This window comes from Ambystoma mexicanum, chromosome 9 (assembly GCF_040938575.1).
Source record: "Ambystoma mexicanum isolate Mex_15411 chromosome 9, UKY_AmexF1_1, whole genome shotgun sequence".
Lineage (NCBI taxonomy): Eukaryota > Metazoa > Chordata > Amphibia > Caudata > Ambystomatidae > Ambystoma > Ambystoma mexicanum.
This window is the reverse complement of record NC_090931.1, coordinates 443,544,262-443,570,281: the sequence shown is the minus strand read 5'-3', so window position 1 is coordinate 443,570,281 and position 26,020 is coordinate 443,544,262. Positions and strand designations below refer to the sequence as shown.

At 46.8% G+C, this 26,020-nt stretch overlaps 1 protein-coding gene across 3 annotated transcripts in view; it reads right to left on the bottom strand.

Annotated features, from left to right (window-relative positions):
- The window catches only part of SRRM3 (serine/arginine repetitive matrix 3), a 672,576-nt gene extending 648,178 nt beyond the window's left edge, over positions 1-24,398 (bottom strand). Inside the window, exon 1 of one of the 3 annotated variants that reach the window (XM_069614948.1) lies at positions 24,219-24,398. The gene's annotated coding sequence lies outside the window, so the exon portion shown is untranslated. Of the gene's footprint in view, positions 1-23,650; positions 23,793-24,218 lie in introns of those variants that run through there. The other 2 variants (XM_069614950.1, XM_069614949.1) reach the window with 2 other exon arrangements.
- Positions 24,399-26,020: the final 1,622 nt, after the last annotated feature.

Genomic DNA, 26,020 nt, shown 5'->3' with positions numbered 1-26,020 from the left:
TAGATGCATCTACACCAAATTTACAAAAAGCACACTTTCGGGGCCAAGCCACCTCTCCTGGAACAAACTTGATGAAAATCCATCCAGCGGTTTGGGCTGTAGCCGTTAGCAAAACATTTTTCCTTTATGTCGATGGAAGAAAAAAAAAGTGGGACCCGTTCTATAACTTTGCCCCCCCTTGACAAAACCTCACCAAACGTGGCAAAAAAATTCTGAGCGGGCCATGTACTTTTTTTTACATAGTTTGTTAAGGTGTCGTCCAGGGGGCGTGAATTTATAAACCGCCCAAAAAGTGTTCTTCCTATGAGTTGAGCAACTTAAACATAACTACACGGCCGCTACCGCATATATACACACACAAGAATCTCCCAATCTCTTGCAGATAGTTCCAAGACCAGCAAAAGTGGGAAATATAAATAGCTTACATTAATAAGGAAGCGGGATTACGCACTGTCTAATCTAATCCCTGCCTGAGGAAGCTCGAGTTGCAAGACATCACATGGGAAATTAGGTAGGACACCACCTATGAACTCGTCAATGGACTTACTGGTAATACCAGCCCTTGGAAAACATATTGGACTGTATTTGAAGATATACCACAGATGCAATATACCATTTCTTTTTTGATGGTTCGAAAACATTTTTCAAGCATTGTAGACAATGGTTGGGGAACTATAGAAAGTTGGTCTTGCAAATAGCAATCATACATTTCAGATTCAATATAGCAGGAGCCTGCAACTTCTGGATCTCCAGAGGATTTACCACTTCTACTGGCACTACCCAGCATAGGCAATGGTGAGCGATCATGGGAGTCATATTCCAAAACATGTAGCTGAATGCCGGCTTCTAACCCTGGCACTGAATCGATTACAACTTTCGTCCGTCCAGTACATTAGCTACTCTAGTCCTGCTAACCATGTGTCCTCACAACATGAAAGTGTTTTTTAACATCATTGACCCTTGCAGTCCATCTGCCCTAACCTTTACATAGGACATGGTTGTTGCCTTTCTTTTGATTTGTTATACTGACAGTAAGTAGGCTGATATATGAAGATACAATGATTTCAGCAACTGTGCCTTCTCATGTATGTTGTATTCCTTAGTGGTTTGGTGAAAAGTCATAATTGTACTAACCAAATGTCTTCTTTGCATAGGGGACTGTATTTAGAAGAGAGTGATGATAAAGGTACTAGAGTATCTCAACATGGTAAATGATCAGTATGGAGTACTGGTTTGTAAGAATACCACAATTGCTTTCTCTCCTCCTCTCCTCTGCTGATCTCCTGGCTGAATCTAAACTTGCACTGGTTACCTGGCTACCCTCTGATCTCGGGCCCAGGTCCTCTCCCCGCCAGTTGCACACCTGCACTTCCCCCCTGGCTTCCCTTGCATCCGGGGACTGTTTCTTTATCCCTACAGCCCCTACTAGCACTTGACACCCGATGTCTACACTTACCCTGGCACTGGCCACCAGCCTGCCACACTTTTATTTATTGTCTTTATTTATTTATCTACTTACTGTTATCATCCTATGTACTGCACTGCCCCCTTCCGTTTCCCCCTGCACTTTTCCCCCTCCCCTCTCCCCTGCACTTGCACAGTCTCAATGTCACCTAGCCTAGTAGGATTGTTGTCTCTGTCTTCCCTCTGTTTCCCCCCCTTGCCTCGTCGCGCCTTGAAACACTTGTGTATAGGTGCGTTATAAATGCCATATCATATCATATCAAATGGACAGTATTTTTAAATACAAACTCCAATCAAGATTTGCACTTGAATACACCCTTATATGTAGAAACACGCTTTTTAAATGTTGCAACTTTGTTACTTTAATGGGTGATCTGATGTCCCAATGAAATCATTGATGATGCCTTAAGTGATGTCATTAATGTGCTTAGGGACTGCGTAAGGGGAGCCTTATAGTCAAGATGGCATGGCTTCCAACACTTGCTGAATTCCTGGGGTTTTGTGGCATCAAATCGGCACCTTAGAAATGGGGTACTGTGTTGGGGAAGATTGAATTGGTGGAAGTGGTGTACTGTGATGAGGAAGAGTGAGTTGGTGGTAGTAGTGTACTGTGATGAGGGAGACTGAGTTGGTGGTATTGGGGTACTGTGATGACAGAGAGTGACATGAGGGTAGTGGGAGACTGTGACAAGGAATTTTGAGATGGTCGTAGTGGCGGACTTTGATGAGGAAGAGAGATGTGGCGCTTGTGCAGTACTGTGAACAATAAGAGTAACATGGTGGTAATGGGGGGCTGTGAAGAGGAATAGTGAATTAGTGGTATTGGGAAACTGACGAGGAAGAGCAATGTAGCGGTAGTGGGATACTGTGATGAAGAAGATTGAGTTGGTGGTAGTGGGTTACTGTGACAAGGAAGAGTGAGTTGGTGATAGTGGGGTACTGCGATGAGGACAAATGATGTGGTGGTAGTGGGTGAATTTGACGAGGAAGAGTGGTGTGTGCTAGTGGGGGTGCTGTGGTGAGGAATAGTGAGAGACTGTGATGAGGAATAGTGATTTGTTGGTAGTGGGCTACTGTGACAAGGAAGAATAGTGTGATGGTAGCACGCCAATGTGACGAGGAAGAGTGATGTGGTAGTGGGCTACTGTGGAGAGGAAGAATGACATGGCGGTAGTGGGGACTGTGATGAGGAAGAATGAGATGGCATATTGGGGAACAGTGACGGGTAAGAAAGAAGTGGGGTAAAGGTAAGGTTACTATTGTGTACTGGGACGACGAAAAAGGATGTGGGGGATATAGGTAAAATTAATATTCAGCACTGGGACGAGGAAGAGGGATGCATTCGGATTATCAGAAATAAAAATAATTCTTGGCTCCAGCAATGCATCATGGGACACAAAACAAATTGTATGGGTACAGAGGCACCCGGCTCTGTGCCAAATAAAAAAAACGACTTGCCGGATTTACACCAAACCAACAAAGGATTTGGCTCAAATCTGTCCAGCAGTTTTGGTTGTGCGCTAGAGCGAACATTTGATATTTTCCCTATGGAAAAATGGATAGAAAAGTGAAAAACACAACCTTTTTTTGACCCTTGATATCTTTTGAACCGTAATACGTATTTGAACCAAGGTTTCCAGTTCTGGGGGGCCTGAAATCTCATTTGTACAATGTGGTGCTGATCCGCCCTACAGCAAAAAAGTTATTAGACATATTTTTCATGCATTTCCTATGAATGATAGGTTCCACCTTAACTATCAAGCAACTAGCATCACCCTATAATATATAGGCATATATGGGTGTGTGAGCCCCACCCCAATATAACTCCTGGCTACACCACTGTCCTCTTCTGCCCCGCAATCCATCCGGTGGCCATAAACCACGTGAGAAATACCTACAAAACAACTCCCCTGGGCACTCTTCCTCTGAAACCTGGATAAGGCATTCGGGGTGGGTCACTGAAAGGAAGAAGGCCAGAGACCACTCGGGCAGCAGGCCATCTAGGTCGGCCATGGAGGCGGCAGAGATTCCAGGTGGCAGAGAGTTGATCTCACAGTGCATAACACAGTACAGTAAGTAGCCTCAGTCAGGCTCCCTTGGTAGCCAGCCTTCACCCTATCATGTCGCTTCTGGCGGGTGATGAGGGGTGTTAATGGCGGAGGGAGTGGAACCTAGCATGATGGCACCAGCAAGTAAACAGCTACATTTCAATGTACAAGTGCTAAAACATGGATGACCTGCCATGAGCGACACCAGAAGAGTCTTCAGATAGTCCAGAACAAGGCCCTGTGGATATCATCTGGAGCTCCAATCTGCACAAGGATAGTAGACCTTCACAGAGACCTGGACATCGAGATGTTGGATGGACATCTAGCGAAGCTGAGTAAGAACTTCTGCCAAGGACTGGATCAGAACCCGAACCCCCTGATCAGAAGATTCACTGCCACCACTGCAAACCCCTTCGACCGCTACCCGCGGCCCATCACTGCAAAGGCCCTGTGAAACCAGCCCTACTGTGACAAGACCAAACAGACCAAGAAGAATACAAACCCACGACTACACACTCAACCCGAGAAGATGGAGTAATGAGGCTCAAGCCTCAGTATCCAAAAATCACCGCTGATGGATAAAAATCTATCAGCAAGAAGAAGAAGAAACGCGAAAGCTTGAATATATTCAGGGGTCAGTGTTAATGAATACACTCAGTCGGCAAGGGGGTGACAATAGAGCCCGCTGCGAGGCGCTTGGGGAGAGCAAAGCCTGGAGTGGTTTGTGCCTCTGGCCCCCCCACTTGTGACGGACCTGGGAGCAAGGGTGTGCTCACTCAAGGGGTTATTAGTTCCACCACTCATCGTTCACTCTGACCACCGATTAATAATGTTCTTATGTTATAATCTATGAGTGCCACTTTCACTTTGAGAACTAAGAAGCGCAGCCAGTGTTAAGTAGAGGAGCCCCCACAGCTGTGCACGGGCAGAGGCGTCATGCAGTTGTGATGAAATCTGCAGTGGGTCCCAGTGCCCTGTCTAGCACCTGTGCATTCCTAATCAATGTTGCGCTTGCGCAAAGCATTCCTCCTTTGGATAGGAAGATATCAATGTGCTACTCAGAGCAAATCTGTGCTTAGTCACCCGAAGAGTGCGGAAGCCCTGCGCTAGCCAATCAGCACTCAGCAATTATAAAATGCGCGCTGACCCCGGTTGCAGTTCATCTCAGAGCGTGCTTCAGGAGGAAGCAATTATAGATGCAGGATCTGTCATTGGCAGGCTCAAGTGGTCGCCAAAGGTCAGCCACGCCAATGAATTGATTTTGAAAGCATGGCCACTCCCAGTGTTCAGGTTGGAGCTGCATTTTTTAGCCCACTCGGGAAACCATAATCGCTCCAGAGCTCGCATCGGCCTGGCAACCTTAACCGGCAGTGCCCCCACCACCCCCACGCCCCCCCTCGTGTTTGTATGCCTTGGAATGCATCACATTTCTTATGCATCGTTGGCATCCACAGCTATTTCCTTCCTAATTGGAGACGCTGCCTCACTGAGATCTCACAATTCTTCCACATCAATAACTTTCCCTCTCACCCCCCAGCTCCCCCCTCTCCCTGTCACCCCTACCGGCTGGAACACGCCATTACACTCCTGCAGGCACATGGAGGTTGTGGGGGGGAGGGGTGTCTAGCAGCAGGCCCCACTCTCCTCCCTCTGTGCTTTCCCTCTCTCCAGCTTCCTCTTCCCCTCCTCCCATGTCCGCTCCTCCTCTCTGCCCCCACCTTTCTGCCCCTCTATCTCTGCTCTCCCCCTCCCAGTGCTGGAAATGGAACTGATGATCTGCGGGATACTACTTGCAGGGTCGGGGTGTTTGGGGGGGGTGGTGTTGGGGGGCTTTGTAAGTTAGCGAGAGGAGGGGGACTCAGGAGATTTTTATCAGCCCTCCCTTCATCGTCCATCCTTCTCTCATCCACTGGCCCACACCATCACACTCCTACGAGAAGGTGGGTGGGGGGGGGGGGGCACACAGGCATCCTAGTCCTGCGCCTGATACTATCAAACTGGGATCACACAGACGGACACAAATCCCCTTAGCAAAGTGGGCCTAGAAGGTGATTACCAAGACTGTTGGGTTTGCGACTACCTACCAGGTCCGTGCCCTCACCCCTTATATACAGAAAATGGCTAGCACCTCAGTGTAGGAATGCAACCACCACATGAAATATTTTCAATGCCAAAGGGTCATGCCTGCCTCTTTTTTGGGCCCCTATAAATCCTGGCAGACTAGTGCCAGTGGTGTTGTAGCATTATACCATTATTTATGATGCTCTATCCACCATGGACAAGGAGGGCTCCTGCTTGCTCCTCTACATCTTTGCAACATGCATGGGCTTCAACAGAACAGTCCTGCAGTGGATCACCTCTTGCCTCACCAGCAGAGACCAAACTCATCCTGAGGCACCCCAACAAATTCCAGCCCCTAGCAGTAACCAGAAACGTTCCATAAGGCCCCAGCCTGTCCCTGTCTTCTTCCACCTCTACGAGGAACCTCTCAGGGACTTCTTGCCAACACAGACATACAGAAACACAAATGCACAGATGACAAACACACAAACCCAAATGCACAGATGACAAACACACAGGTATACCGAAAAATTAATTGCATGAATGATATGCATTAGTAAAAGAACTGTCTGTCTCTCAGCCAAGCCTGGATGTCAAGCAAGTACCTGAAGCTCAGCCATACAATAAACAAATGAATTCTCCTACGTAAACCCCAACCACACCCCGCCAAGCATTCCCGAGACCTCCCGAGGAGTGGGGGACCCTGCTGTACCATGTTCTGGGGGCCCTGCCAATCTTTAGAAAGAAATATTGTTCTGAAGTCAAAATTTGTGCACTCTGACTTCAGGAAGAAATAATTTATTTCTGAAGTCAGATTATTATTTTCTGAAGTCAGAGTGCATGAGTGAATATTAACCCATTATTGGAAATTATTTGTCAGGGGTTGGTTCTGGTTCTCTCACTTCACTCGGTTACTCTGGCATATTTGTGGAAAATGTTTAAGCCCATCCAATTAAAAAATTCCCCAGCCACCACTGGGTGAATGGCTAGTGGGTGAAAAGGTATGAATATGTGTGTGCACAGCTGGGGCCCAGGCAAGGACATTGGAGCATGGGCTTTTTCGTCCATGTTTTACTGGTATTCTTTGGGCAAAGCCACCTTAATGAATGTTATTACATGGAGGATGGTTTGGGGTGGGGATTTTATAGCACAATGGTGCAGGCAGATAGGACATTTCCTTTCTGAGGAATGGCATTTTTTCTCACATAAGGGGCAAGGCCAATATGATTTGTGTTATTACATAGGAAGGATAGGGGCACGTGTGAAGTCAGCAAGTAAAATTTTTCTTGCTGTGGTATTGCATGTTTTAGTGGTATTGCATTGACGGAAAGAGTGATAGGGAGTCCTGGGGGGTGAGCAGGTAGAAAAGGGAGTGGTGTGAATAGTGTGATGCATTGCGGAATGGAAAGAACAATAGAACAGGCTGTGGATGTAGTGCTATTGATAGTGCAGTGAGCAGTGTGAGGGTAGCTAGGAATGGAGTGATGGAGTTGGATGGATAGTGCAATGGCAGTGAGGTGCAAACACCAGTCGACAGAGTAATGGAGTGGGTAGAGTGCAATGAAGATTGTGATAGAAAGGGAATTATAGTTGGTGGGGGTTGATAATGTATTGGAAAGTGCAGTGGAGAGCTGGATTGATGGAACGATGGATCGACCACTAACACTGAGTAGTGTTTTAGAAGGAGTTTTGATTGGAGGGTTTGGGTGGGGTGGATCGCACAATGGTTAGCGTGATAGAGCAGGGGACAGTGATGAAATCAAATCAGCATTCTGAGTTCTAGCACAATTGCTATGGATGAGGAGAGTGATAGTGAAGGATAATGAGTGGCACTGAACTGAAAGAACAGCAGCGGTGCATTTGGTAGTGTTATGGGCAGAGAGAAAAGTGGCACGATGGACAGATTGATTGGCAGGCGAATGAACAGAGTGAGTAAAAACTGTGATGGTGATATCTGAAAGAGCAGGTGAGCTCAGTGCAGTAGTGTGGGAATTAAAGGGTAGTTGAGCGATGGATTGGGTGGGGGTGCTTGGAGAAGTGCTGCAGTGTTAGAATGGGAAAAAGTTACTGACGTTTATGAGGGTACACAGTCACAGATATAGCGGCGGATATTGATGATGGAGTGATGGATGCCATCCATGGTGAATACGGTGATGGTTTGTGTGATAAGAAGATACTATGGTGATAGATGAAGGAATTAAAGGACAACGATAAGGGCAACAAAGGGCTGATTGACAAACGAGCAACAGAGTGATGAACAGACACTCATAGAGCTGGAGCCATTAATGATAACATGGATGGAGTCATGAAAACACTGGATAGAGGGTTGGCCAGAATATCAAACTGAGTGACTGAGTGATAGATAGAGACTGAAAGAGTATTGGCCAGAGCGAAGTATGCATCGATGGATGAAACAATGGCAGGGGTGAGAGAGGGTAGATATACAGGCATGCTGCGGCTATCATGCTATCAGGACGAGTGACAGAGCCGTGTGCCAAACTACTCAATGGTATGTAGTGATGGTAGAGTGATAGCTGGGGGGTGAAGGAAGAGATGAAGTGGCATACAACGTTGCAATGGATAGAGCAATTTTGGGGGAAGCGGACAAAATAATGGGCAGAGCGAGAAAGTGGATTGGCAGAGCGTTGGATAGTGTGATGCGGAGAGGGAAAGATAATCACAGGGTCCAATGGAGTGTGACTGATCCATCACACGACAGTGTGATAGATAGAGGCACTGACAGACAGGTATTGATACAGGAAGCAGGAGGCATGGGTATCATGATGGAGTGAGTGAATACCCGTGTGATGGAGGAAGCGGTGCATCGGGAGAAAGATAGAGTGATGGGCAATGAGGTGAGTAGTGTCATGGGTATTCGAATGGCTGCTTTTCTGGAGTTTAGGATTAAGATACAGCAAGCTGGGAGCATTATGAAGCAAAACATAGATGGAAGAGTAGAGAAGGCACAACACTGAATTTATTTTTATTTTTTTATTTATTTTTTTTTATTTTTTTTTTTTACTGTAAAGTCTGAGAGAACTTGCCTCTTATTGTAACAACACTGAATTTAATAAACCAATGAGCAGCTTGATTATTACTGGCTCACTGCTTTCACAGATCTCCCTGATTTCACTGCACCCATTCATACACAGTACAATCACTGATTTCATTGCTCTCACATATCACACTGCATTCACTGATCTCAAAACCCCAATCTCACTCAACTCACTGACCTGACTTTACCCACTAATCTCACTCTGCTCGCTAATCTCAGTGCACCTACTGGCCTCTCCGCTCGTACTCATGTCACTACATTCACCCATCTCACTTCTAGACATTCTGATCTCAGTGCACGGACACTCATCTTATTTCACTGACTGATCTCAGTGAATTCGCTGATCTCACTCTGCCCAGTAATCTCACGGCTCTCACTGATCTCACTGAATGCAGTGATCTAGCGATACTTACTGATCTCATTGCACCCACATACGTTACTGCATCGTCATGTCGCGCTGCAGCAACAAATCATATCACATTTCATGACCTCACTAAGCCCACTGATCACACTGCGCCCAATGATCTTACTGTACCCACGGATACCACTGCACACACTACTTGCAGTGTACTCCCATTGTCTCCTCACTCACTGATCTCAATGCACATACAGATCTCACTGAACGCATTTATCTCACTTCACTGGCTGCCAGTGTTGCCATGTTTCCACTGTAAGATATACTCACACATAAAGCTATTTATAACACCATCTTGACAATTCTGCACTGAAATTGGTTCAATTGGAGCACGTAATCCAGTGCTGCAAAATTATTAAGCCTCTGTAATTTCATCAACTGGCGAAAACACCATAATGACTGTACGGCTACTGATTTCTGGAATGGGTTCCATCCCTTTCCAAAGTGTACTAGCCTGGGATAGAGAGCCTTGGGCTACGATGGATTGAAAGCAAGCCCATTAGCACTCGGTAGAGGGTTGCTCTCTGGAACTGGTGACTCTGTGATCCCTTAATCTAGGGGTCTACAACCTTTCTCTCTTCAGATGTTTTGAACTACAACTCCCATCAGCCCTAGCCAGCATAGTCAACAGGGGTGGCTCGTCCATAATGAGTGATGGGATGCTGACCCACCAGTACCCTCACCCATTATGAGGGAGCCATGTGTTAAACTACCAAAGGAAAACATGGTTTCCCTTTGACAGTTTATAATCCCCAAGGTGCATTTGCAATGAACCATGCAAGACTGGGAGGAGTTTGCTTCCCCAGACGTGCTTGGCCCATTGGAGATACAGCTGGGAAACTGCACATCTAAATGTGAGAGGGGGCGCTCCTGGACCTGCCTGCATATCCAGACTCAATAAGGTGCTGACAACGTGGCACTCTGGGTCCTGCGTGCATGTGCTCTGTGCTTCCTGGTTCCTGTTCTTGTGCACCAGAGCCGGAGTGCCATTTTCACGGGAGGTGGCATTGAAGCAGGAACAGGATCCTTACTGGGCTGAAGGTATATGTAACATTTTGTAAGTATATGTTGTGTATGTTTTCATGTGTTCATGTACGTGTGTGTTGAGTGAGTGAATGATTATGGGTGGTTTGGTGCATGTGTAAATGATCGAGTGTATGGAGTATGGGTGTGCCTGTGAATGAGCAAGTGAACGCTGAATGAATGAGTGTTTGAAATCTGCGTGAATGTGTTTTCAATGAGTTAGTGAATGAGCTAGTAAATGTGCATGCACTTGTATTGGGTTTGTGCAAGTCCAGGACACAGATTTGGGTGGAGGCGGTTAAGGGGAAGGAGGGAGATATTTTATAATGGGCATCTATGATAAAAACAAGCATGAGAAGTGTTATTACATGGCTAGACTGGCGCAGCCAGACTAGAAAGGCCTAACTGTAGCATGACATTTTTTACGAGGCATCTGTGACAGATGCCTAGTAAAATATGTCATGCCACATTAAGAAGTGGCTGGGCTGGCTACACCAAAAGGCTAATCTAGTCACGTAATAACACGTATGGTGTTTGCTTTATCATAGAGGCCCAATTAAACATGTCATGCCACATTAAGAAATGGCTAGACTGGCTGCACCAGTATAACAGCCTAGCCACACAATAACAATTATCATGCTTGATTTGTGATAAAGGAAGCATGGTAACCGTCGTTAAGTGGCTTGACTGACATTTTGGTGCAGTGAGATTAGACATGTTTGCATGTTGTGGCATTGTGTTTTGAATGGGAAACTCAACAGGAGTATGTATTTACGTGGGGATACTGCCATATATTGGCAGAACCAGCATCAGCATGCTTTATTTATTTATTTATGTATATTGCACGAAAACAAGCCCGGGGGTATCAAGACGCTCACAAAACAACAATAAATACACACATCTGCACAAAAAAGCATCTTTCCAATACTAAAGACGCTCACAAAAAACAATAAATACACACATCTGCACAACTAAAGCATCTTTCCAATACTATGTATTAAGTTACCAATGGCCCTTCAGTTGAACAATAATTTCTTATAATATCAGTGCTGGCATTATGCACAAAGCGAACATGAGTATGTTCTCATATGGGAATGCTGGCATAAATGGGTGCAGCCATCATGGACATGTATGGCCACAGCAAATATGAAACTGATTTTTATACTGGAATATTTTGTGGGGAAAGGAATCATGAAAATGTGTTGGAAAATGCCCATGTGCATTCTTGGTGGCTTGCACCTACTGGACCTTTTTATGAGTTATCCTACAAAACCGACGGCAACTGTCTGGCTTTTTATACATTTTTTTTCACAGAAAGTGTGCTGTCCAATGCACCATTTTAACCCATTATTCAAAAGGTTTTCTCGAGGGGAGAACCACCCCAAACCCTTCTTGGTTGGATTGGGCTCTCTCGTTATGCTCGTTAAGCTCAGCTGTTCTCGGATATTTGTGGCAATTATTGATGCCGCTCAAATTAAAAGATTCACCAGCTGCCACTGATAGTCAATGGTGAGGGATCATGGGAATCGTAGACCAAAACATCTGGAGAGCTACAGGTTGCAGCCTCCTGCCTTAAGCCAAAAGACCACAAGGACATGATGTACCTAGAAGCCTGCCCATCCCCTCCAATTCTTAATTCATCTCTGGGCTGCACAGGTAAAGTGATCCATTTAGGAGAATGTGCAGGTCCACACTTGTGTCTTGACATCTCTGGGACTATCCCTAACACTCTGACTATTTTACTGTCGCAATCATTTTATTGACATTTTCTGAAAAGGCCCGGAAATTAAACTCTTTTGATAACATGAAAGCATGCATTTCATGAGGAAATAACTCAATGGGCGAAAGCATGAATTTCATGAGGAAACAACTCAATGAGTGAAGCTAAAGTACAACAGGTGAGGGCAATGTTGGTAACTCAGGTTTTGTGTTTCATTGATTAAGTAGTATAGAAGAAGACTGCAGAATAATAATGTTAATACATAATAATGTGAACGCTATTAAGGGTAGTCAACATAATGAAAAAATTATGTGTTTAATGTAAATAAAGTTTACATACTTATTCTATATGTAAAGAGGGCCATTGAGGAGCACTGTATCCAGAAACCAGAATCCAGAATCCGTCTCAGAGGTCTGGAGTTTCCTAGAGAGGGCCACCTATTGTGGCCGCTTCATCGAAAACCTGTCCACCCGATCCTGAGAAACATCACAAAGCAATCCATGGCGTGGAGATGGACAGCCCTGCAACAAAACTCATTCGAGAACATCAAGTAGGCACTGTCAGATGAATGCATCCTAGAGTTTTTTTACCCATAAAAAACACTGAGATCATCATCATTGATGCCAGCCCTTTTGGACTTGGGGCCATCCTCACCCAGACCAACAAAGATGGCTCTCCATGCACCGTGGCCTATGCCAGCCGAGCTCTCTCTCCAACAGGGCAGAAGTATTCTAGGATTGAGTGCAAAACTCTGACCGTACTGTGGGGATGTCGCCATTTCCATGTATATATCTATCGGAAACCGGGGAAGGTATCACGGACCACAAACCCCTTTTACCCATAATGATGGGTGGGTCGGCCAACCTCCCGCCACGTATTGAAAAATGGTTGCTCGCACTTCAAGAGTACAACGTCAACCTCAAATACAGGCCTGGACAGAACAACGCCACAGATTACCTATCCCACCACCCCAAAGAGACAAGCACAGCACTGAGGAACACCTACGACTAATAGTAAAAATCTCAATCTCCAACTCAATGTACGTCGCCGAACCCAAGGCAATCTCAAGGAAAGACAATGTTTCCAAATACTGTGCGATGCGATAGAGTCAGGACAGTGGAAATCTGCTCTTGAGGACCTGGGTTCCAGAACACAAGAGGCAAAAATACCCTGGAACAACTATGGAAACTGCGAAGTGAACTAACGTTTCCAGGTGATGGCCTTCTCCTGAGAGGGCCCCACATTGTAATCCCCACAGAGCTAACTGACAGAGTGATTGCCCTGGCTCATCACAGACACCAAGGCACTGCCAAAACGAAGAGCGGCCTCAGGCTCAAGGTCTAGGTCACGGCACTTGAATTTAAAAAGTCAAGGAATTTGTTTGTGCCTGCAAGTGGTGCCAAGCTGCTGCGCCAAAAAGCAGAGAACTGTCCATCCAGTGCATGCCTCGAAGCGAAGAGCCGTGGGAAACCATCCACATGGACTTTGGCTCCACACAGAGACTCACACTTCCTGGTCATGATAGACTAATGGCCCCGGTACCCTGAAGTAGAGTTTGTCCCTTCACTGGCCCTACAAGAAGTAATACCAGTGATGGAGAAAATGTTTGCTACCCACGGATTCGCCAAGACAGTATGCTTGGACAACGACTCTCCATTCCAAAGTGCTGGCCTAGAAGAATTCCTAGCCAAGAGAAGAATTGAACACCAAAAAATCACAGCCTTATGGCCACGCGTGAATGGTGAAGCAAAGCGCTTCATGTGCACACTCAACAAATGCTTTCGCATTGCACATGGAATGAGCCCTGTTTCAGTTTCTGCTTGAGTATAGAACCACCCCCCACCCCACTGCTCCACATGAGTGGCCATTGTAGAAGCCAGAAGGCTTATTTCAGAAGTGCACCTGCACGTTTCTACCTGAACTGAAAGGGAGAATTCCAGGAACAGTAGACAATTAAAGCCTGCGTGCCCGGAGGGAAACCACGATCCAAAATGAGAACATCAGGTGAGGCCTGCAAGAACATGATATAATAGCGGCCCGAAGGATGGGTCACCTTTAGAAGTAGATCGACTGAAAGTATATAGAGGAAGTCACTCCTAACCCAGGAAGGTTTCGAAACCATTCTGCATAGAAGGGACTTGCACCTGGGATCTGGTTGCCCTGTAAATGAGGGTGTACAAACAGGCCAAAGAAAGGTGCATGTTGGCAGATCAGGGAGGTTAGATGATGCACCAAGCATGTAGCCTCATTCCAGCATGCGTGCCAGCTGTCTCCCCCATAAATGTATACCATCTTTGGAGGAGACTCTGTGATTAGAGCTGCTGTGTTCTTCGTGAAATGAGAACTCTAAGAAATATCAGAGCGGGCACCACACTGATGACTTTAAGTTGTCTGTCGGTGAAATGAAACATGATTAGCAGAGCTGCCGCAGATTTCCCCCTGATGCACTTCCCAGGCTAGTGGAGCTAGATGTCCGATTGATACCAGCCACAGACCAGTTGAGGAGAACTGAGTGTCACAGAGGCTGGCAACAAAACCCTAGGGGCTGCCATCCACGCCTTCAACCTTAGATAAGAATGGGAGACGTCTGATGGCCGGAAAGAACTCGCTAGCTAGAGCTAGAGAGAGACTCACCCTCATAGAGAGCCAAACTCCCCAGTACTGCACTCATTAGAGCAGTAGGCGCAGCTGGAGTGCAGCACTGGTGGCGCTCAGTCAAACCAGCTGAGCTGGAATCTGGTCTCCATTTACCGTTCGTGAAAATGAGCATGTTTGATCAATTTATTTCATTATGGGAATGTATTGAGCACAAGCCTAGCTTCTGGAAGCCAGAGAGTGCTTTACATTGGTAGGCGGTAGCGGCATGCATAAAATGGTTACAGGGTGGCATAGTCTTAATAACATAACACTTATTACTACCATGCCATTTAGAGCAGCAAGGTATAGTTAACATTTACAGTTAGTGCTGAACATATAATAGGGATGCCAAGAGGGACTCTGGGGGTTGACCTGTAACGAGTGGTCATCATGATGGATACCGGGTACGGTGGGTGTATCTTACAGGTTGTGAAGAAGGCGTTCCATATTCCCTTCACTTGAGCATTCATTTAATGAGTAGTGGTTTATTCTAAAAATCCCCATTCATTTTTACAAATGTTGCAGTTTAGACCAATGTTCTTCTGAATCTATCACTGCATACAAATTATGTCTGTCGACTTCCACAAACCCCAGCACCTGTGTAATGATATAACATTTTCATACAGAGCTTCATGCTGGACTCTTCCAGATTTTAAGCACTGTTATAAAAGTAATCAGTAACATGCCGGGCATAGCTTTGGCCTCTCAACCAATGAGGGGGCTCAGAACGGGGGCTTTACCACATGGTAAAGCTCCCGATCGAGCCTCCATTTCCCCCACCGGATACCAGGTAAGTGAGCACTCCCCTGCGTCCCCTTACCCTTCCTCCCACCCACACACCCCACTAGTGGTCACGGCGTGTCACAGATCTAGAAATGCCGACCATGGAAAGGGAGAAGGGACACATTTAATTCCCTTCTCCCTGATCCATGGTGGCCATCTTTTTTTGTGTTTTTTTTTTATTTGAGAAACAGTGAACGCGTTGTTTCTCAACTTAAACAAACACTATTAGTATCCTGGTACAACATGCCGGTGTACTAATAGCAATATTACCCTTGGCAAGGGGGGCATTACCGGGTCTGGTATTGCCCCCATGCTCGGGTAATATTGCTTAAATATTATCCTGCAGATTTCCATTACTGAGCTCAAAACGCTCAACCAGAACTGGATTCAACAGGGACGTTGTCCTGGATGAGACATTTTTGGAAGCTCGACAATAACCTAAGTCCCTGGACCCTCTCCTGCTCCTGCTCTCCTGGAACAGTTTCTCACATAAAGAAGTTGGGTTTCAGCCCAAAACAACTTTCCTGTTAAGACATCTTCTTTCTTAAACTTCCCTAAACTGTGCACTTACACCTAAGTATGCCTTGCCAGGCTTAAGAAAGCAGTGTTGCCAGGTTTAGGTTGCCAAGGCAGTCGGGGGTTGGGAGATGGGTCGGGAGATGGGTAGCAGCTGTGAATTGTGCATTCAGGGTCCCGTTTACCATTCAAGACGAGGTAGGTTGTGTAGTTAGGTGTAGATATGCAGTGCAGCCAGGCCAAGGTTACCTATGCAGTCCGGCCTTGCAAAACCTGCAGTTAGGCTGGATTATGGGTTCTACGTTATTTTGCCGCGGGATTTTTCGTCGCAGGACTTTTCATCGCCATTTTTTTATGGAAAAAAACTCCTCGGTTTTTTTTTGTTTTTTTGGTGGGGGAGTTACCCCCTACTCCCAGAACTCCCCTTTTTTTTATTTTTTTTCATTATTCCCTTTCACCCACAAATATTTATTTCATTTTTAAACCCCCACCAAAAAAAAAAAAACGTGGATTTTTCTTTCGATAAAAAAACGGCGATGAAAAGTCCCGCGACGAAAAATCCCACGGCAAAAGAACGGTATACCGGATTATGACTTATTAAGCCTACATACAGTATTCAACCAAGCCGAGGCAGATGTAGCAGTGCGGCTTAGGCTAAACCTGCAGGAAATGTCTGGATAGTGGTGCAGTCAGGCCTCGATAAGCTGTGCAGTCAGCAGGAAAAAAAACTGCTCATTAGGTCTAGGTGAAATATGCAGTCAGACACAGTAAGCACAGGAAGTGGGGCTAATTGACTAAGCATGTTTTGATGACACAACATGCCTGCTTCCGCTATGGAGCCAGGCCTACCTAACCCAAGCAGGTATGCCAACGTCATGCAGTCAGGCCTAGCTGACATGCTCAATCCGGCCTGGTTGACTATGCGGTCATGCCGGGCTAAGCTATGAATGCTCTCCACATGTCTGTAAACCATGGGTCTGGGCTGACCATGCTTTCTCCCAGGTTCTATGGTATATGAAGAATACCCAGGCATATCTTTCTCAGCCATCGCAAATCCTGCAGTTTTAACTGGTGGCACAATCACTGCCCATATTTCGGCCCTTCTTCTCCAGCAGTTTTTCTCACCTAAAACCTGTTATTTACAGTTGCATAAATGTAGAAGCCTGGGGTAAGAAGCACTGTAAAAACATGAAATTAACATAACCTATGTTTAACCGTCGTGGTCTAAGAAATATAGGCCCTTCTATTTGCACCCATTACAACTAAGTAATTGGACTCCCGTTGGTACATATTGAAAATAGGATAGAGCGCTGCACCCAATTGCACTCATTCATGCTAAGAAGCAACAGCTTTCAAGTTAGCACCCATCCAATCTAAGAACATGGCTCCCATCTGCATTTATTCAAACTACAAGACACAGTGTTCACCAGTTGCACACACTGAGCCTAAGAAGCAACATTTATCAACTTAGCACCCAGCCAAACTGAGATACAACGTCACCCTCATTAGCACCGCTATAAACTGAGATACAACGTGACTCTCAGTAGCACCCGTCCAAACTGAGATACAACGGATCCATGTAATAATGTCGCTGTGAAAAAGTCATCAGGGTCTGGTGACTTTTTCCTGGCTACCAAAATTCTTTCCCCAAATATTCTAGGAGGGGTATAGTTATATATTATTACCTCCAGTCCTAGAAAATTAGTGGAAACTGCTTGATTGCCTGGAGGGTGTATCATTAATGCATTTATTATTTTAAGTCGCCAACCTGACAACTTTTTTCATGACATTATTACCTGATACCAATACAACCTGACTCTCGCTAGCACCCTTCCAAACTGAGATACAATGTGACGCTCACTAGCACCCATCCAAACGGAGATACAGCGTGACTCTGACTAGCACCCGGGCAAACTGAGATACAATGTGACTCTCGCTAGCACCCGTCCAAACGGAGATACAGCGTGACTCTGACTAGCACCCGGGTAAACTGAGATACAATGTGACTCTCGCTAGCACCCATCCAACTGAGATACAGCGTGACTCTCGCTAGCACCCGTGCAAACTGAGATACAACGTGACTAGCACCTGCCCAAACTGAGTTACAACGTGACTCTCACTAGCACCCGTGCTAACTGAGATACAGCGTGACTCTCGCAAGCACCCGTGCAAACTGAGATACAATGTGACTAGCACCTGCCCAAACTGAGTTACAACGTGACTCTCACTAGCACCCGTGCAAACTGAGATACAGCATGACTCTCAATAGCACCCGTGCTACTGAGATACAGCGTGACTCTCACTAGCAACCGTGCAAACTGAGATATAGCGTGACTCTCACTAGCACCCGTCTGAACTGAGATACAACTGATCCATGTAATTATGTCGAGGTGAAAGAGTCAGGTTCTGGCGACTTTTTCCTGGTTACCAAAAAATGTTACGCAAATATTCTAGGTGGGGTATAATTATATATTATTACCTCCAGTTCTAAAATATTTGGGGAAAGTGCTTGATAGCCTGGGGGGTGCATCATTAATGCATTTTAATCTTTAAGTCGCCAACCTGACATTTTTCATGGCAACACTATTACCTGATGCTGATACAACATGACTCTCTCTAGCACCTGTGCAAACTGGGATACAACCTGACTCTCACTAGCACGCGTGCAAACTGAGATACATTGTGACTCTCACTAGCACACGTGCAAACTGAGATACAACGTGACCCTCACTAGCACCCGTCCAAACTGAGATACGGCGTGACTCTCACTAGCACCTGTGCAAACTGAGATACAGCGTGAGTCTCACTAGCAAGCGTGCAAACTGAGATACAACGTGACTCTCACTAGCACCCGTGCAAACTGAGATACAGCGTGACTCTCACTAGCACCCATGCAAACTGAGATACAACGTGACTAGCACCTGCCCAAACTGAGTTACAACGTGACTCTCACTAGCAACCGTGCTAACTGAGATACAGTGTGACTCTCAATAGCACCCGTGCTAACTGAGATACAGCGTGACTCTCACTAGCACCCGTGCAAACTGAGATACAGCGTGACTCTCAATAGCACCTGTGCTAACTGAGATACAGAGTGACTCTCACTAGCAACCGTGCAAACTGAGATACAACGTGACTAACACTCGCCCAAATTGGGATACAACGTGACTCTCACTAGCAACCGTGCTAACTGAGATACAGTGTGACTCTCACTAGCACACGTGCAAACTGAGATACAACGTGACACTCACTAGCACCCGTCCAAACTGAGATACGGCGTGACTCTCACTAGCACCTGTGCAAACTGAGATACAGCGTGAGTCTCACTAGCAAGCGTGCAAACTGAGATACAACGTGACTCTCACTAGCACCCGTACAAACTGAGATACAGCGTGACTCTCACTAGCACCCATGCAAACTGAGATACAACGTGACTAGCACCTGCCCAAACTGAGTTACAACGTGACTCTCACTAGCAACCGTGCTAACTGAGATACAGTGTGACTCTCAATAGCACCCGTGCTAACTGAGATACAGCGTGACTCTCACTAGCACCCGTGCAAACTGAGATACAGCGTGACTCTCAATAGCACCCGTGCTAACTGAGATACAGAGTGACTCTCACTAGCAACCGTGCAAACTGAGATACAACGTGACTAACACTCGCCCAAATTGGGATACAACGTGACTCTCACTAGCACCAGTGCAAACTAACAAATAAATCTCCAATTTAAATCCATTCAAACTAACAAACAATGTGGCACCAATTAGTATACATTCAAGCTAAGAAACAACACAGTTCCCTTTTGCACTCATTGAAACTAAGAACGTAGCTCCCATTAAAATCCATTCATTTCAGAAACCGGGCTTACATTTGCTCTCATTCAAACTCTGAAACAACGTGGCACCCATTAGCAACTATTCAACCTTGGGGAAAAGCCACCCTCTAATAGCCACTAAATCTAAGAAAATCTTCTTTTTGCACCAAGCCAAGTTAAGAACAACAAAATGGGCCTCTAAATAGCGCCAGTGAATTAACAGACATGGATAGCAACTGGGCACCAATTGGCATCCATTGAAACAAAGCAAGAGGCTTCCTCCTGTTGGCCCCCATTGAAGGGAAGGAACACGTTGGCTGGCAACAGCATTCATGTAAGTGAAGCAACAGCCCTAATAGCATTCATATACACTAGGAGACAGCGGATTACTATTAGAACCCCATGATGATAAGTATAGGCTATTTATTCAGCGCTTTCGCCAAATAGTTTTACATAGAACATATTCGCATACAATATCACCCAAACAGAGTTGGTACTCATTAAGGGAAACTCATTAAGGGTTCCTGACTCTTCCATTGAAAGCCATGCAAATGAAGCCACACTCATGGCACCAATATACACAAGGCGACAACTACATTACCAGAGGAGCCCATCCACACTAAGGGTTACTGACTCTCCCATTGAAACCCATGAACATAGAGCAACTCCCATGGCACCCATGGAAACTAGGAGACAGTGCCATTATCATTAGAGCCCATCCATGGTAAGGGTTACTGACCCTCCACAGCCCATTCACGAAGGGAAACATACATGCATTGAGGACCACGTAGTCCAACTTCACATGAACGGGACCTGCCGGATTCCCTCCCTGCGTGAAATGAAGCCATCCCTGCCACATCCCATGCATTAAGCAATTGTGGCAAACATATGTCTATGGATGGAAGGGAACACATTTCATGCCTGGTAGGATACCACCACATACCATGTTTGAATGGATGCCACCACGATTCCACTCATAGATGGAGATATGCAGCCTGGGCGCGGGGGGATCTGCCTCACTGTGTGAAAGTATCACCAAAAGGAGGCTCCCACAGTCCATGCGTGAAGTGAAACAGACACAGCTGCATATGTGTATTGATGACAATACATTCCAACTTCACATGAATGGGTGCAGCTAGATTCCATGCATGGAATGACGCTTCCACTTATCGTGCACCAAGGGTCGGAAGTCAACACGTTCCACATATAGAAGTATGCCCCTATTCTGTACATAAAGATATGACCCATGCCACACATGCATGAAAGGATTCCATGCATGGAAGGGTGCCGATGTGGTCCATGCATGTAGTTATGCCACCAGCTTTTGTGAACTGTGGGATGCCCCAGATTCCATGCAACGAGGAATTCACCCAGAATCCAATCAGTCACGAAGAGAAGTCCCATTATGATATGCACGAAGCAATGCAACCACATTGCATGCATGCATCAGTGCCCCAGTTGATGAATGCGTGTCCCCAGATGCCATGAAAGAAAGGATGTCTTCTGGTTATGATCACAGAGTCTCTGCCCGTAAGAATGCCACAATATTGAGTTATTTGTGGAGGGACTCCAAGCTCCTAGCATAGCAGAGAGGTTTCCCCCCACCCCCCAGATTCCACGTTTCATGGTGGTCCCTCACAAAGATTGCATTCATGGAGGAATGCACCTAGTTTCCATGCAGGGTTGAATGACCCATGTTCTGCACATGTAGGGATCCCTCAATGTTACATGCGTGAAGAAATGCCTCTTGCTTTTATGCAGTGGGGATGCCCCAAATGACACGCATGGAAGTATTTCCCTTGATTTAATGTTCTGGGTTATACTGCCCAGAGTGCATGCTTGGAAGGAAGCCTCATGACTAAAGATACCGGGGAAAGTCTGCAGCCCTGCAAATAACCAATCATGCATGGCTGCCCAGGATTCCATGCCCAGACTCCATTCCAGGGAGCACGTATGCAAATTGCATAAATGTAGGGAAACCCCAGATTGCATGCATGTAGGGGTGCGTTCAGAGACCACGCTTGGATGATGCACCCTCATTTGATTTATGGAGGGGTATCTTCAGACTCCATGTCCGGGGCCGGGTGTAGTAAGTACCTATGCTTATGTAACACACAAAGTATGAGATCACCCGTTTCTTTGCATTGAGTTGCATCCCAGGATTATGTGCAATCGTGCATGCCGTCGCATTCTCCTCCTGGAACTGTTCTTCTGTCATCTACTCATGAAGAGTTGCCCGCAGGCTACATTTGCATGGAGGTATTCTAAAAGGGAAGGCATTGGCCCAAAGCCATGCACCGCGGGGTGCCCCAACCTAGATGCATGAAGGGGTGCATCCGAGACCATGTGAAGACAGTAGGCCTGTGTGGATGCCCCCGAATCCCATGCAATGGGGCATGTATCTAGATTTTAAACATCTAGGGATACCCTTGGATTCCACACACAGCGAGATCTTTGGTACCTCTCAGCGCTTCGAAGCGGCATTAGTGTGTCACGAGTGCGTTACAAACAAAACGCCATAGCTTTCTCGGCTGCTGCTCCAACCTTGTGGTATCCTCTCCTGCGTGTCGTTGTCGATCACTTGGCCTTTCGGAAAGCGCTTAAAACGTATCGCTTTTAGCTAGCCCGCTTTCCTGCTTCTTTTTAGCCCCCTTTTTTCTGATTGTGTTTCCTCCCTCATTTTGGTTTCCGGAAATGTATAGCACCAAGATACCCTTGGGTCGTTGTCGCACTGAAGAAGTCTAGATAACAGAACATAACACAGCATTGAATGTTCTCCCGTCCCCTCTTTTGTTACCTCCGTCCTTCCCTCTCTTGCTTCTTCTTTCTTTCGCCTGTTCAGTTATTTCATCTCCCAGCCCATTCTTTCTTCTCCTGCCTCTCTTCCATTACCTCTCTCCTGATCTCTCCCTCCCCGTTGTATGCCTTTCCCGTTGCCGGATTGCGTCTCGGTGGTCTCTCCTTCCCTCCCTCCCATCCCCCACTGCACTTTGAAGAGATCTTAGGTTTACATAAGAGCTAAACGGTGACCTATTGCCAGGCTGCTTCCTAAAGGTAGGGAGGGGGACACTTTCTAAAGAGGGGGACAAACGTAGACTCCGTTTTTTTCCTGGAAGGGAGCTGTGAGCAGGTTTACAATGGCTGAGCAGAGGCAGCAGGTGAACGATAAGGCCGGCGAATGCCCAAAATAGTTCATTGTTCTGCAGGGCTGGCGATGACACTCCTCCGCCCGCACACGCGAGCGCCCATGGTCACCCATTTTGTTTACATTCTCAGGAGAGATCAGCACAATGCCTCTCTTCTGTTCACTGAAAAAGCTCCTAAATAATGTAGGCGCTGCATGCTGCTCCGGCGTGTTTCTCCCTGCCCCCCCTCCCTTCTCTCTCTGACGTTGCCACTACATCCCCCTGTCACGCTTCCTGTGGCACGCGCTCGCAGCCCACCCTACCACTAAAGAACTCGCCAGACTTCTCTACTCAAAGGCACATCCCTCTCACACATCCGCCACCCACCAAACACACCCCCTCTCACACACACGACACACCTGTCTCTCCCTCATACACAGTTGGCACAGACACGTCACTCTCAATCACAAATGCCACCTGTGTTATAACTCCCCAGTGTCGTGCATCCCCCCTCTGATCTGCCCCCTCTCTTCTGTCCCCCTCACACTCGCTCATTGTCTTTCCCTCCTCTTTTACTCTTAACTTTTCTCTTGCACTCGCCCCTCCCTTACTCTGTCTCCTTCTAACTCTCCACTCGCGCTGCCTTTTCTCACGCGCAGTCCCCCACTTCTTCTTGGCGCACTCCTGTCCCTGCACCTCTCCTCTGTAACCTTTTGTTCTCTTTTATACCCCATCCCTCTCGCTTCTTCTGTTGCCTGCTCGCACAGTCCCTCTTGCTATGTCTTGTGGTGTCTCTCCTTTGCTATCCTTCCCTCCCCCTGCCCCTTCCTTTCTCTCTCTCGCATGGCCTCCCCTGTCTCGCGTCCATACCTATTTGTATCTGTGTGCATCTCTCAGCTGTCACGTTATCCCTCTCTCCTTTGCTCCCATCTTTGCGCTCTCTCGTTCTCACGTTCCCTGTCACGTCCTGTGTGTGCTCTCTTACCATTGCTCTTCAGTTTTCGTTCTCTGACCTCCACTCTCTTTCTCAGTCACTCGATGCTTCTCGCTTTCTCTGTGTCTTGCATTCTCAGTTCCTCCTTTCTACTCTCTCTGAGTGTCTCTCTCTCTCGCAGACACACACGATTCTCACTGCAATCTCCTCCACCTATTTCCTCTCTCTCTCTCATCCTCATCCCCTCCCCCTTTCCGGGGCCATCTGCTCTCTGCGTTTCCAGCAGGGCACTGGAACCCTCCCTTCTGAGGCATCAAAACTCATCCCTTGCCAGCGTAAGCTCCTGCACACACATACTTGTGCAATCGGACGCACATAGAAATACACACGGCACTAGAGAGCTCCCTGTTAAAGCAACAGACCGATCTCCATGTAGACATGCCACTTTACATACAGCAATGTACATACGACGCAAACGTCGGACCTCGAGCCTAGCATCCTTTCCTTTGTGCATGCCAAGGGAAAGGGGTGCAGAGTCTGGCGCACGCCCCTTTGGAGTCCCCCGTGCGCCTAGCGACAATTACATACCGCAGCTCATAGGGTACAGAATGCCCCTTACCTTCTGGCGGAGGCTGCTCTCCCTGGATGAAGCACACGCTGTGGGGCTGCTGTCCAGTGTGCTGGCCCGGCTCACACATGCAGGGTTCCGTCAGATGGAAATCTGCAGCCTGCACTCCGCTCCTCCTCTGCAGCCTCTGCTGCTGTTGCTGAAATACTGGACAGCTCCCTCGAATGGAAACAGAAGTAGGACGAGCGGAGCTTCTCTCGCAAGCAGTCACTGGAAGGGCAGCCTTGCAGAACGACGGTCTGGGGGACATTTTAGAACGGTTCAAGAGCGAGAGGCGGCGGGGGGAGGGGGAGAGAGGGAACATTGTAGCGAACCCCGTTGTACGGAACTGATCGCTTTGTACTGTAACAATAATACTATAGCTTTGTTGGTTTTGTCACTTAAAATTCTCATATTAATCATATGCTTCGAAATGTTCAATGAATGTAAACTGTGCTCGTTTGTTTTCATGTTTCATTGTTGCATACTTTCGGGTAATCACCCTTTCAAAGATGGCTATATTTTTGTAGTGGCAGCCTCGAGGGGAGGGGGCGAGTGGCAGAATGTTACTGGAGTCCCCCTTGCATGCCTGCGCGTAAGGCCACAGTAAACAGAACAACACTCGCGCTGCGTGATCTATCCTTAGGGGTGCACAGCAGAACCCCCTCTGTCGAGAAGGACAGAAATGAACCCCTTCCAACCAAGGCTGACCCATTCCAGGCTTGCCAGATGGTATTGTGCCTGAGTGCCAAATCCCTACTTAGTATTTAAGAGGGATTATGGCACTAATCCGCCCACGAGACATGCATGTCAGTCAAATGGAGCTTTAGGGTTACCCCTTCACACATCACATGGCACGAAATTCGCGAGGCTTCGTCATAGAAAGCAACCCGCCCTAGGGTTGGCAACTTTCTGAGATCCTTAAGCAGGACACTTGCCCACAAGGCGGTGGTGACGTCACGGCGTCATTCACCTTTGGCTTGCCCCCACTTGTAATTTAAACAATGTGTTAACGGCTCTTAACACACCGGTTTAATTGCAATGCTAATGGTTTGCCCTTTGGAGGTGATGGCCACGTTTTTTTAACTGCAAACATGGCCATCACGACCCGAGGAGCAAAGCATTAGCATTGGAATATAGCCGGGTGTCAGACTTAACAACAAGACTGGAACAGCAGCGACAGCAGCAGCTCCATCTGCACGCTCACAAGGGAGCCTGGGTCGATACTGCTGAATGAACTGAGGCATGCCTTTTACCCATCCAGCACGGGACAGAGTCCTCTGTAACGGGACAGTTCTGCAAAATACGAGACAGTTCTGCAAAATACGGGACAGTTGGTCACAGTATTAAACCACGTGCATCACAACGTAGCTGTTTCTTGCACTTCACAATACATTTTGTTCCAGAAACACCACAGCTACAGTCCTCTTGCTGCACAACTAAACAGAAGAATGCAAGTTCCACACTTTCAGGCAATCGAAATTAAAAGATAGTTCCGGGACTTTTTTTTTATTGTTCCTATGGTTCGGCCATGTGTTTTTAAGCATAAATCGGTAGATCGTAGAAAACTTTCCTATGGACCTTACCCGACTTTTCGTACATTAACGCACTCGAAAACAGCCGCCATTTTATGATAATCCTATCATTTCCCCCCATCGCCCTGGCTCACCTGCTTTTGCGGCACTAAATCAAATCCCCCGCCCCTGAGCCTGACATCAGCAGACGCGTACCGCCCATTTCCCAACGCCAAAGCACGTTTCGTGTCAACAATCGCTGCGCCTCAGCTAATGAAGTGTCGCCATGGAAATGGCAGG